The sequence below is a fragment of the Rattus norvegicus genome, chromosome 6, assembly GCF_036323735.1.
Source record: "Rattus norvegicus strain BN/NHsdMcwi chromosome 6, GRCr8, whole genome shotgun sequence".
Lineage (NCBI taxonomy): Eukaryota > Metazoa > Chordata > Mammalia > Rodentia > Muridae > Rattus > Rattus norvegicus.
The window spans coordinates 130,596,456-130,608,895 of record NC_086024.1 but is presented as its reverse complement, the minus strand read 5'-3'; the positions used below and the strand labels follow the sequence as shown (position 1 = coordinate 130,608,895).

Genomic DNA, 12,440 nt, shown 5'->3' with positions numbered 1-12,440 from the left:
AGAAATCTAGGAAGATCTAACCTATTCCAGTTAGGACTGGGTACCACCGAGTGTGGCTCTGAGGGTGTGTGAGCCGTGAAGGGTGCACACTGAGACAACACTCGGGTGTCCAACCCCTAGCAGCTACTGTCACATCCGGTCATGACGGTTACCGATGAATGCTATCAGTGAGGGGCCGGTTGGTGAGTCTCTAACTCCATGCTCCTTTGAAACGCTCAGTTCTCACCTTGAGGCTTTCTACACGATTATACAGAGTCGAAGGGAACGATTCTCTTGAACATCTGATTGGCAAACAGTCCCCTTTCCTCGAGGCTCACTGGGATGTTAACGTTCAGCGTGAGTAGGAGCAGTCACAGAATTCGGATCTAATTAAAACAATCTAGGTCTGGGGATTTAGCTCAGTGGTTGAGCGCTTGCCTAGCAAGCGCAAGGCCCTGGGTACGGTCCCCAGCTCCGAAAAAAAAAAACAAAAAACAAAAACAAAAAACAATCTAGGCGTCTCCTCTGCTGTCGGCGCCACCCTGGGGGTGTCACCTCCTCTTTCACTGTGGTTCACTCAACTCCAGTAGCAGCAGCATGAATTGTCTGAGAAGGCACAGAGAGGGCAGGTGACTTGCCTGAGGACCCACTGCTCAGGAGTAGGAGAGCAGGGATGACTGAGGCTTTTGTTATTTCACACCCGAGGAAAGGTAGGCCCCCTTCAGGGGTGAGGATACCTTAGAAAAAAACCTACGTAGGAACAACACACCCCTCTACACTCAGGCCTCCTGGTTGCAAACAAAGACATCTGTATCCTGTTGCAGTAAAAATAAAAACATGGCAGAACTGTTTCTGCACGTACCCTGGCAGTCGCTCTCTCTCCCTAGTTATGGCTCCGGCCATTGGAACTAGTGCTAGTTCATCTCGGCAGTTCCATGCTGTCCCCATCCACTTTCTGACCCACTTTCCTCGAGCCATTCCAACATGGCACCCTGTCAGGCTGCCCGGCCCTCACCCATAGCTCTCTTGACTGGTTTCCACCGCGCCAGGCATACACATCCCAATTCTGTGGTGGGTCGGTTCATCCAGCCACCATACACTCTCTTGAACTCAATTAAGTTGCCACATGAAAGAACACACACACAATATCCTCTGATCCAATGGATAAGACATAATTTGTCCACCTAGACAACACAAAGTCCTGTACACACCCATCCCTTAAGAATAGTCATAACAGGGGCTGGAGAGATGGCTCAGCGGTTAAGAGCGCCCGACCGCTCTTCCAGAGGTCATGAGTTCAATTCCCAGCAACCACATGGTGGCTCACAACCATCTGTAAAGAGATCCGATGCCCTCTTCTGGTGTGTCTGAAGGCAGCTACAGTGTACTTATATATAATAAATAAATAAATCTTTAAAAAAAAAAAAAAAGAATAGTCATAACAACCTGTAACATGTGCAGAGAGGAATCTTAACATCCGCTGCCATGTTCTCCCAGCTGCCTCTTCCTCACTCTGACCTCCTCTGCCCCTCTAAAAACTTTTCTCCCACCCATCCTTTCTTCTCATCCAATGACAGGCCTTGTTCTATCCTGTACCTGCCTTCACCTGCATAATGACATCAACCTATAGCATCCCAGAAGGAGATACACAGCAACGCAGACCAACAGTACTTATCTGCAGAGAGGGTAGGCATCTTCTTTCTCCCTTCCTTCCTTCCTTCCTTCCTTCCTTCCTTCCTTCCTTCCTTCTTAGAGACAGGGTCTTATTCTGTAGCCTAAGCTGGTCTTGAACTCACAGCAATTCTCCTGCTTCAGCCTCCCAAGTGCTGGGATTAAAGGTGTGTGTCCTCATACATACCATATGCATTATTCATATTCTCTCTCTCTCTCTCTCTCTCTCTCTCTCTCTGTGTGTGTGTGTGTGTGTGTGTGTGTGTGTGTGTCACTGTGAGCACACGTATCTGTGTGCAGGGAGAGACCAGAGGTCAACCTGAGCTGTTATTGCTCAGGCAGAGTCTCTCCCTGGCCCTGAGCTCACTCATTGGGTTGGGCTGTTTAGCCAGTTGGCCTCTGGGATCCTCCCATCTCTGCCTCCCCACAGCTGGGATTACAGCATGTGCTACCATGCCTGGCTTTTTAAGATAGCATCTGAGGACTCAAACTTGGGTCTTCACACTTGCAAAGTAAGCTCTTTCCCAACGGAGCCATCTCCCAAGCCTCGGCACACACACACACACACACACACACACACACACACACACACACACACATATATGTGTGTGTGTGTGTGTGTGTGTGTGTGTGTGTGTGATGTATGTATGTCTGAGTCTCCTGCCACCCCCTTTCCAGCCTGGGGCCTCCTTGTGCCGTGAACATGCCTCCTGCTCAAGACCCATTCAGACTGAGCATGCCTTCTGCCCTGACACCCCTTCTCTGTAGGCCACATGGGATCAGCTCCTCTTCTGTGAGCCTCACCGTGTCAGGCCCCATCCCCCACCCTGTATTTAAGGAGCTGGTCTATGCTCACCTTTGAGCTCTAAATCTCAGATGTGTACACCCTCAGGATAGCTGAGCAGAGGTTTACTCTGTCCTGTCACCATTCTCTCTGAGCGATACTGCACCACCGAATGCAGGGAATTCAGGAGCAAATCTTTGTCTTTTAAAGGATCTCTTTCCATAAAGATCACCTTCCTTCACTGAGAAACCATGAGAGGCAGGGTTCGTGCTTCCTCGGGCCCATATTTCTTTCTTTGTCTCCTATTGAGAAAACGGAAGTACCGCTTACCCTAGACACACAGCTAGGCGGTTGGCAAGGGTGGGCTGGGACCACACAAAGCCTCAGCCTCTGCATGAGTCAAGGACAAGTAGGAACATTTTGCCTGGAGATGAGATGATACCCAGGCTCAGGTTGCCTCTCTTCCAAGGCTAGTCACCTGCGCCCCCAAGGGGTGTGGCCTGGGCCTGGGGGGCGTGGCCTCCCGCCGTACAGTTCATCCTTGACTGCCTGCAGCCTCGCAGCCAGCTGCCCTCCGCCTCTGCAGATTCCAAGCTTCTCTGCGAACTGGCAACTGGCACCTAATCGTGGCCATCTGCGCGCAGAGCGAGTCTTGGCTACCTCGTGATGCCTCTCCACTTGCAAGTTTTCAAAGTGACGCTGGGTTCCTCGGTGCTTGCAAAAATGTCAGCTTCTGACACATCGAGTCGAAACTGAAAATAGGGAAAGGTTTCGGGTAAACTGAGAGGAGCTGGGTTGGTTTTCCTCTTGGCTGAAGGGAGGTGGCTTCTCTTCTAGTCTTCTTTAAAAGGCAAAGGGCTCTCTGTCTCTTCTCTGGGCATCTGAACGGGGATTTCCATCTTCAACCCTGTTCTCCAGCGTCCCCAATTGCTCATCCCTCAATGGCTGATGTTGGGAGATGTGGTCCGTTTTCTCCCCTAGGTAGTACCAGTTGTAAGAAGGGACAGATAAGGAGTGACAACTTGTGTCAGGGCTGACATCTGTCCTACTGTGCTCTCTTTCAATCCAAGCAGCAGTTTTTCCTATCCTGTCCACAGAGGTGAGGGACAGGGGTATGGAGAGAGAGAGAGAGAGAGAGAGAGAGAGAGGGGGAGAGAGAGAGAGAGAGAGAGAGAGAGAGAGAGAGAGAGAGAGAGAGAGAGCACACTAGGCACCTGTCAGTAGATGTCTGGCTAGGATTTGACCCAAATATTCTGTCATCTCCATTTATGACATTGGTGACATGGGCTCGAGGCTTTTCATAGGTGCCAAGGGATGAACAAGAGAGGCTGGGAGCGGGGTTGGAGCAGGAGAGCTGTCTTAATCAGGGTTCCTATTCCTGCACAAACATCATGACCAAGAAGCACATTGGGGAGGAAAGGGTTTATTCAGCTCACACTTCCACATTGCTGTTCATCACCAAAGGAAGTCAGGACTGGAACTCAAGAGGTCAGGAAGCTGACCTGATGCAGAGGCCATGGAGGGATGTTACTTACTGGCTTGCTCCTCCTGGCTTGCTCAGCTTGCTCTCTTATAGAACCCAAGACCACCAGCCCAGGGATGGCGCCACCCACAATGGGCTGGGTCCTCCCCCCTTGATCACTAATTGAGAAAATGCCTTACAGCTGGTCCTCATGGAGGCATCTCCTCAACTGAGGCTCCCTTCTCTGTGATGCTCCAGCTTGTGTCAAGTTGACACACAAAACCAGCCTGTACAATGGTCATGGGCCAAATTGCTTTGGGAGACTGTGTGGTTGTGTCAGGTGTTCGTGGAGACCCAAAGGTGCATGCAGGTGCACAGATCTGGGTGCTGACATTCGAGAAGTGGGAGCCGGATGGTCCCAAACCAGGGACAAAGTCTCCGTTAGTTAAAGTTAGCGACCATGGTCAACCTGAACATAGACAGACCCTGCCCCTGCTCTGCTCACAGTGCTTGCAGACCAAACCATAGGGCCTGCAGGGAACTCAGCTCAGGGCCTAGAATCCTCCCTGAAAACCAGCTCAGAGGCTCTAGGGGAACCCAGAGGCGTGCCTTAGGGCAGCCAGGCTCAAAGGGCACAGCGGCCTTCCCTAGGGAAACTTCTCTCCCATCGGTGAGTGGATTAGCCACCCTAACCGGAAGGTAGGATCCTCGGAGCAGGCGTACTAACTCTACCTAATCTCTCGCTTCTTCCTTGGCCAGCACAAAAGGGGACACTCAGTGTTGAGTGAAAGACAGCTTAGCCAGCCAATGTGACAGGTGGTCCCTGGGTGGGGGAGGGGCATAACGCTGCTCAGGAATCTGGGACTGACCAGGATGTCTGTACCCGGCCAGCCCAGAACGGTACCTACGGCTTCATTCAGGAGCACCAACCAAGAGCTGTGTTGGGCAGACTACACGCCAGCTACTATGTTACCACAGCCCACTGGATGTCTGGTAACCACCTCATGCTGTCTGGCACATTGAATAGTGAGCCTGCTGCACTCTGGTTGCTTCCACCAGGCCTACTACATAGTTGGAGACTCCTCCTACGTCCCCATCACTGTAATCACCACGAACACTACCGCTGACACCCTTAATTCTGCCCCGAGGACCACAGGCACTGTGCCCTCTCTCCATTGACCCCACCATCAATACCTCTGTCAGCCCTCCTGTTGCTGCCTGTCACCATCACCATCACCCAGACACCACTGCTCCCAGTCCCACTGTGTGCTTATACCACCAGCACTGCCAGTGCTTCTGCTGCATCCACATCTCCTGCATCTACTTCCTCTTCTGCCTCATCTGCTGCCTCTGCTACGGCTGTCGCTATGGTATCTGTTGCTGAGCCTTCTCTCAAAGGCTGTGGGTTAAAGGACGGCCGTCCACATGAACCCAAAGCTCCAAAACTGTGAGCTTCTGGACGCAGGCATTTGCTCTAGTGATAAGAAGTGGGTGGGTACTGTGACCGCTGTATGGCTGGGTCAGCCAGTAGAGGAAGGATATGAAAAAATCCCCAAGAAGATAGCCCGATACAGACGCCTTCACTCCAGGTGGCCCAACTGCTCCTTGTGCAACACACCGGAGACACACTGCGCTAATAAACTATAGGAAAATATCCTAACAGTCCTAGTTGATGCTGGTGGGGAAAAACCAAGCCTTCTTATTGTCCATTCCCCAATGGCAAAAGATGCAGCCTTGAGAAGGCCCTTGAGGGCTGGGGAGGTGGCTCCGTGAGTGATGTTTCCACCACATAAATGTGAGCACCCAAGTCCAGGTCCCCAGAACCCATGGACAAAGCAGGGCCTGCTTTCACACATCCGTAAGCCCAGCACTTAGGGCAGAGACAGGCACATCCCGGGGACTCACTGTCCAGCCAGTCTAGCTGAGGGGGTAAGCTCCAGGTTTAGTGAGGGCCCTGTGTTGGGTGTGCTGGGGCAGGCCTTTAGTCCCAGCACTCTGGAGGCAGAGGCAGGAGGATCTCTGAGTTCAAAGCCAGCCTGGTATACAAAGTGAGTTCCAGGACAGCTGGGGCTACAGGGAAATGCTGTCTTTAAAAACAAACAACAACAACAAAATATGCATGGATAGACACCCCTACACAAACAGAGAGATACATATAGACACACCATATACACACACATACCATGCACATACACATTTTACACACATACATCACACACACACCACACACACACACATACAGACACACATACTACACATACTCACACCACACACCACTATACACACACAGACACACATACATCACACACACACACACACACACACACACACACAAACACACACTGCCTTTGTCTCAGTAAGCCCAACTCCTGGAACTAAATCAGGAGTCAAGGACATGTCGGCAGAGTGTGCCGGTGTTTACCTGTACCTCCATTACTCTGGAGGCTGAGGCAGGAGGGTCTTGAGTTTAAGGTTAGCCTGGATTACAATAAAAACAGAAGCAGCGAGAGACAACATATCCCCAAAGCTTGGTGAGCACAAGTACAAACGCAGGAGAGAAAGTCAGACATTTGTTTCTCAGGCAATGGGTGCCTGGGCTGTCACCTTTCTGAGGGAAGGAAGGAATATTACACAGCTTTGAACAAATATGATAATAAAGAGCCTCTCCGCTGGGGAGAAAAGCAAGACATGACACAAATAGCATCTACATTGCGCTTAGAGTACTGTAGGATGTGCGGTCACCAGCGTGCACTAGAACAAAGCACACAAAAGCGGCAGTAATCGTCGGACGGTTTGGACAGTCAGACTAAGGGATTGCTAACCTGCGACTGTCACGTTGCTTCGTCAATACAAATGAAAAGCAAACACACAGGCGTCTGTTGACGGCTTCCTCCCCTGACGATAAGATAGCAGTGTCTATTTAAGGGATTTCTCTTCCAAAACCCTACTTAGCACAACAAAGAGGGTCTAAACTTTTAGTTCATTTCGAATGAGCCCCTCGTAATAGGTTTATTCCCATTCACGGCATGTGTAATTTGTGCATTTTAGGTGATTGATTATACAGGAATTCAGGGGTTTTCATAATTTCCTGATGGGTTTTTGAGGCAGACAATGCGCGTTTTCTATTTCCTAAACAATCTGGATCACAGAAAATATCCAAAATAGCTCTGCCCAGGCCGTCCCTTTCTTCCCTCTAATTTCGAGCGCGTTTTAGTTGTCCCTCCTATACCCCTGCGAGGAGGAATTCTGCTTTTGAAGCCGTCTGTCCTTGCAGACGAGAAATTATAGTCATCTTACCCTAATGTGCCGCTGGGTAAGAAAAGGACTTATTATCCTCAGAGAATCTGCACACAAAGGCTTCTTCCCAGCAGGTAGATTCCGTCTCCGTGGGGCAGGTAAACATCAAAGCTGACCCAGAGACTTCCGAGCACTGAGAAGTGGGTGTTTGTGTTGCCATCAACACTTGCACTGATTCCTGTGTGGTGGGCTCAGACCACCGGGTTAGGGTTACCATTCAAACAGATCGTTTCCTCCCTGGGGAAACTGAGGCCCAGCAAGAGTTCTCAAGACTGATTTGCCCGGTTAGTGTTGGGCGGGGTAACCTTGCCACGGTTATTGGGGTAACAAGACTTAATCAAAACTGGGGCCAAGCACCTGTAATCCCAGCAGTCAGGATGCTGAGGCAGGAGGATCCCGAATTTAAGGCCATCCTATCTACAGCAGCAAGACTATGCACTCTTTCCCCCACCCCCCAAATAGGGATGACTCTTCTAAAAAGTGATCATGTCCTAATTGGTTAGATTACTTCTAATGCACAGAGGCCAGAGACTGCACACGCAGGACGTGAAAAAGTGTGGTGAACACTGGTACAGTTGCGTAATTTTTTTGTCTAATTGTTTTAGACAATTTTTTGTCTAATTGTTCTTTATAAGGGAAAAAAATCGTATTTAATTATATATATAACTTTACTTTTTTTTTTTCCAGAGCTGAGGACCGAACCCAGGGCCTTGCGCTTGCTAGGCAAGCGCTCTACCACTGAGCTAAATCCCCAACCCCTACTTTTTTTTTTTTTTTTTTTTTTTTTTTTTGCTTTTTGAGACAAGGTTTTTCCGTGTAGCCCTGTCTGTCCTGGAACTCACCCTATAGACAAGGCTGGCTTGAACTCAGAGATCCAGCCGCCTCTGCCTCCTGAGTGTTGGGAGTAAAGGTGTGCATTACCACCACCCGGCCCATCTAACTCTTACTACAAAAGAAAATGGGATTTGAAACAAGTAAGTGCATTCTGTCATGGTACTGGCTGGTTTTGTGTGTCAACTTGACACAAGCTAGAGTCATCAGAGAGGAAGGAGCCTCTGTTGAGAAAATGCCTCCATGAGATTCGGCTGTAGGGTGCTTTCTTAATTAGTCATTAAGGGGGGAGGGCCCAGTCCTTTGTGGGTGGGGCCATCCCTGGACAGGTGGTCCTGGGTTCTACAAGAAAGCAGGCTGAGCAAGCCATGAGGAGCAAGTCAGTAAGCAGCATCCCTCCATGGCCTCTGCTTGAGTCTCTGCCGCCAGGTTCCTGCCCCGTTTGAGTTTCTGCCTTGACGTCCTTTGGTAGAAGCCAAGTAAACACTTTCCTCCCCAGTTGCTTTTTTTGGTCATGGTGTTTCATCCCAGCAGTAGAAACCCTGACTGAGACAGATGGTTTGGGGGAGCCACTGACAGAAGACGAACCCTGATAAACATACACTGACCCTGGACCTAGGATGCCCTCGAATTGCCTTTGCCCTGGAAGAGAAAGAGGAAGGAAGCTCCCAGTTCAACCCTTCTGTATTAGTCAGGGTTCTCTAGAGTCACAGAACCTATGCAATGCCTCTTTACATTAACGGAATTGAATGTGATGACTTACAGTCTGTAGTCCAACTCCCCAACAATGGGCAGCTGTGAATGGGAAGCCCAGGGATCTAGAAGTTGCTCAGTCCCACGAGGCTGGTTGTTTCAGCTGGTCTTCTGTAGAAGTAGATTCCAACAGATGTGCTGGCGAGTAAGTGCAAGCAGGCGAGAAGCGCGAATCTTCCTTCTTCCAATGTCCTTATGTAGGCCTCCAGCAGAAGGGGTGACCGGGATTAAAGATGCACCACCATGCCTGGATCTAGGACTTGCTTTGTCCCAGGCTGACCTTGAACTCAGAGTTCTGCTTGCCTCAGTCTCCTGGGATTAAAGGTGCATATCACCATGCCTGGACCTAAGCCTTCCATGGCCACCGTGCCTCAGGATCTCCAGGCCAAGATCCAGGTCAGAAACTTGTGTCTTCCAGCCTCAAGATCTGGATCCCAGGTGAGCCCTCCAATTCTGGATTGTAGTTCATTCCAGTCAGCCATTACTCCTTCCAACACAGGCTAGGACACAGCAGACAGCTCCCCAGCACTGTGCAGGCCTGGCAGAGAGGTGCTGCTCCTTCCTAGTAAAGAACCAAAAGGAGAAGTGTTCTCACGTGGGAGATCCACCAATGATTCTGTACCAGTTACACATCTGTTATATGCAACACCCATTCCGTCCCTGGATTCCTGTTGTGTCGCAGTTTTGTTTCTGTTGCTGTGATAAAATATCCCAGCAAAATTAACTTTAAGGGAAAAGGAGCTTATTTTGCTTACAGTCTGTGATTGCGGGGAAGTCAACGCAGGAATAGCCACAGTCAAAGGCAGAGAAAGACTGAACCCACGCACGCTCACTCCTGCTCAGCCCTCTTCTACATTAGGACCCAAACCTAGGGAATGCTGCTGCCCATGGTGGGCAGAGTGTCACACATCCATTAAGGTAATCCCAGCAACCCTCGGTGGACACACCCACAGGTCAAATCCATCTGGAGGATCCCTCAGTGGGACTCACTTTAGCGTCAGAGCTGTCAGACAGGAAGGACTGGTGTGGGCTCAGGGGTGTGGAGGGTTTCAGTTGATCGTGGTGAGGATGCATGGCAGAACCGTCAGTTTGTGACAATAGGAGCTTGAGGTTGCTGTTTAAGTGGACCAGGAATGAGAGAAGGTGGGGCTGGAACTAGGGCCAGAACATAACCATCATATAGCCTGGAGATCTACCTCTGCTAGCCAAGCCCCATCTCCTAAAGTTTTCACAAAATGATGCCTTTGGGTGAGTAACATGTGTTCAAAACATGAGCTGTGTGGGTGTGCCCGCTCTGTCCCACCCTGCACAGATCAGGCGGTAGTCCGAAGACAGTTCAGGGCAGAAGCCTTCTCCCTCCAGGTCTGGGCAGATGCCGTAGCCTGCCAAGCCACCACGCATGAGGCTCGGGGGCAGCACATGTGTTGGTTTTCAGCTGAGCCCACTCCAACTCTCTCTGAACGGAGTCCATTAAGCGTGGCCTCTTCCCAGCACAGTACCTGAAGGTTAAGCTCCTCAGAGGTAGATGTTTATTTTGAGATAGCCGCAATTATCACACGCTGAAGCGCTTCCTTAAGACAAAGGTCACCAGAAGCTTCCACTGCTGCGAGTCTCCGCATAATGCCACTCATAGAGTACATGTGGTGAGGGGAGAAAGGAGTCTTTTATGGAGAGGAGGAGGAATTTGCTGAAGGGGAGAGAAAGCACCATAGAAAGCGGGGAGGGGGGTGGGTTTTTTTTTGTTGTTGTTGAAAGCAGCAGACAAGCATGTACCCCATTCAGTGGAAATAGATTTCATCCAGCTCGTTTTTTTTCTTGGGCGGGGGGAGGGGGAGGGTTGGATGACAATGGTGTGCCTATAGGGCACCGCAGACGGGCCTTGAACACGGGACTCCACAGACCAAGGTGACGCTTGCTTTGTGGCATTCCACTTGTGTGTTGATTTCATTGAGTGGATTTGGGGGTGGGGTGGGGATGGAGGGCCTTGTGCCTATGCAAGAATGGAGCTGGAAGGAGGCTGTAGGGCCTCTTGAGGTCTGGACACTGGAGGTTTGGTGAGAGGCATGAGGACACAAGTTGTTTTTGTCCCTTCCCAATGGTACTTAGTCCGTCAGTCTGTCTGTCTGTTTGTCTATCTGTCTCCTCTCCCTCTCCTTCCCCTCCCCTCCCCTCCCCCCCCTCAGCATGCGCGCGCGCGCGCACACACAGGCTCTTATCAGGCGTCATTCCTCAGGAGCCATTTGCCTTGTTTTGAGACAAGGTCTCTCACTGGCCTCGAGCTCTCCAAGCAGGCTGGGCTGTCTGGCCGGCAAGCCCCACAGTCCCGCCACTACCTCGGTATCCCTGGAATTCCAAGCACGCACCATTACACGTACTGGAACAAAACAACATCACGTGTCCCGGGTTCAAACTCAGGATAGTGGTTCACTGACTGAGCTCCTCTCAATCCCCGCCCACCTGTGATTCCAGCCCCTCCTCCCAGCCACCTGTATGGAGCTCCACCCTTTGCGTCTCAGGGGGTGCCTGAGCACACAAGATGGAGAGTTAGCTGAAGACGCCCCATCTCTGTGGCCCAGGGGAGCCGTCATCCAAGCTGGGTACAGAGCTACTGCTTTGGGGTCACTCACACTTCAGCCTATAGTCGTTCTCTGGACTTAAAACCATGATGGTTGTGGCGGCACTGTAAGCCAAGCCACAACCTTAATATCTGCATCCTTCTGGCCACTACGAGGCACCTGGCTTAATGTCCCACCTTGTTCTAACCTCTGGGACCAGCGTGCAGCCCTCGCCTACCCAACTGGCACCATCTTAACCTTCCTTTGTCTTGAAGTCATGCCCTCAGTCCCTTTCCTGGCTCTGCCCGCCCTTCGACAATATTTCCTGGCCCACGTCTGGGTCCTGCAGCGGACAAACTCTAAATGCCCTGGTGCCCGTGTCTACCCCCAAAAGCCACCATTCTGTAATTAGCGATGAAGTCATCTTCCCAGGGCTGGTGGCTGAGTCAGTAAAGTGCTCACCTTGCACACAGGAGGACCAGAGGTTGAGTCCTCACATTAAAAAATAAATAAATACAAGCCAGAAAACATGGTATACTCCTGTATTCCTGGAACTAGACAGTCACAGACAGGAGGGTCCACTGGGCTCTCTGGCCAACCAGCCTAGCCTATTTGGTGAACTGAAAACGAATGACCAGATCATATCTTTTAAAAAAGTTTATACTGCTCTTGGAGGGGAACAGTATTTGGTCATAAGCACACACGATGAGTGGCTCACAACTACCTATGACTTTAGCTCCAAGGGGTTCAGTACCTCTGGTCTCCTTGGGCAACCGCTCTCACACGTTTATAACCACACACAAACATAAATTTTTTTAAAGATTTATTTTATTTATATGAATACACTGTAGCTGTCTTCAGACACACCAGAAGAGGGATGGTTCTGAGCCACCATGTGGTTGCTGGGAATTGAACTCAGGACCTCTGGAAGAGCAGGTCGGTGCTCCTTAACCTCTGAGCCATCTCTCCAGCCCACAAACATAAATTTTTAAGAAAAGAATTATTTACTTCATGTATGTAGGTGCACTGTCACTGTCTTCAGACACACCAGAAGAAGACATCGGATCCCATTACAGATGGTTGTGAGCCACCATGTGGTTGCTGGGAA

General features: G+C 50.4%; 1 long non-coding RNA gene across 1 annotated transcript in view; it reads right to left on the bottom strand.

Annotated features, from left to right (window-relative positions):
- LOC134479472 (uncharacterized) overlaps window positions 1-9,366 on the bottom strand; it is a 40,902-nt gene extending 31,536 nt beyond the window's left edge. Inside the window, exon 1 of the long non-coding RNA XR_010052832.1 lies at window positions 8,788-9,366. This is a non-coding gene — a long non-coding RNA (uncharacterized LOC134479472). The remainder of the gene's footprint in view (window positions 1-8,787) is intronic.
- Between the last annotated feature and the right edge of the window lie 3,074 nt (window positions 9,367-12,440).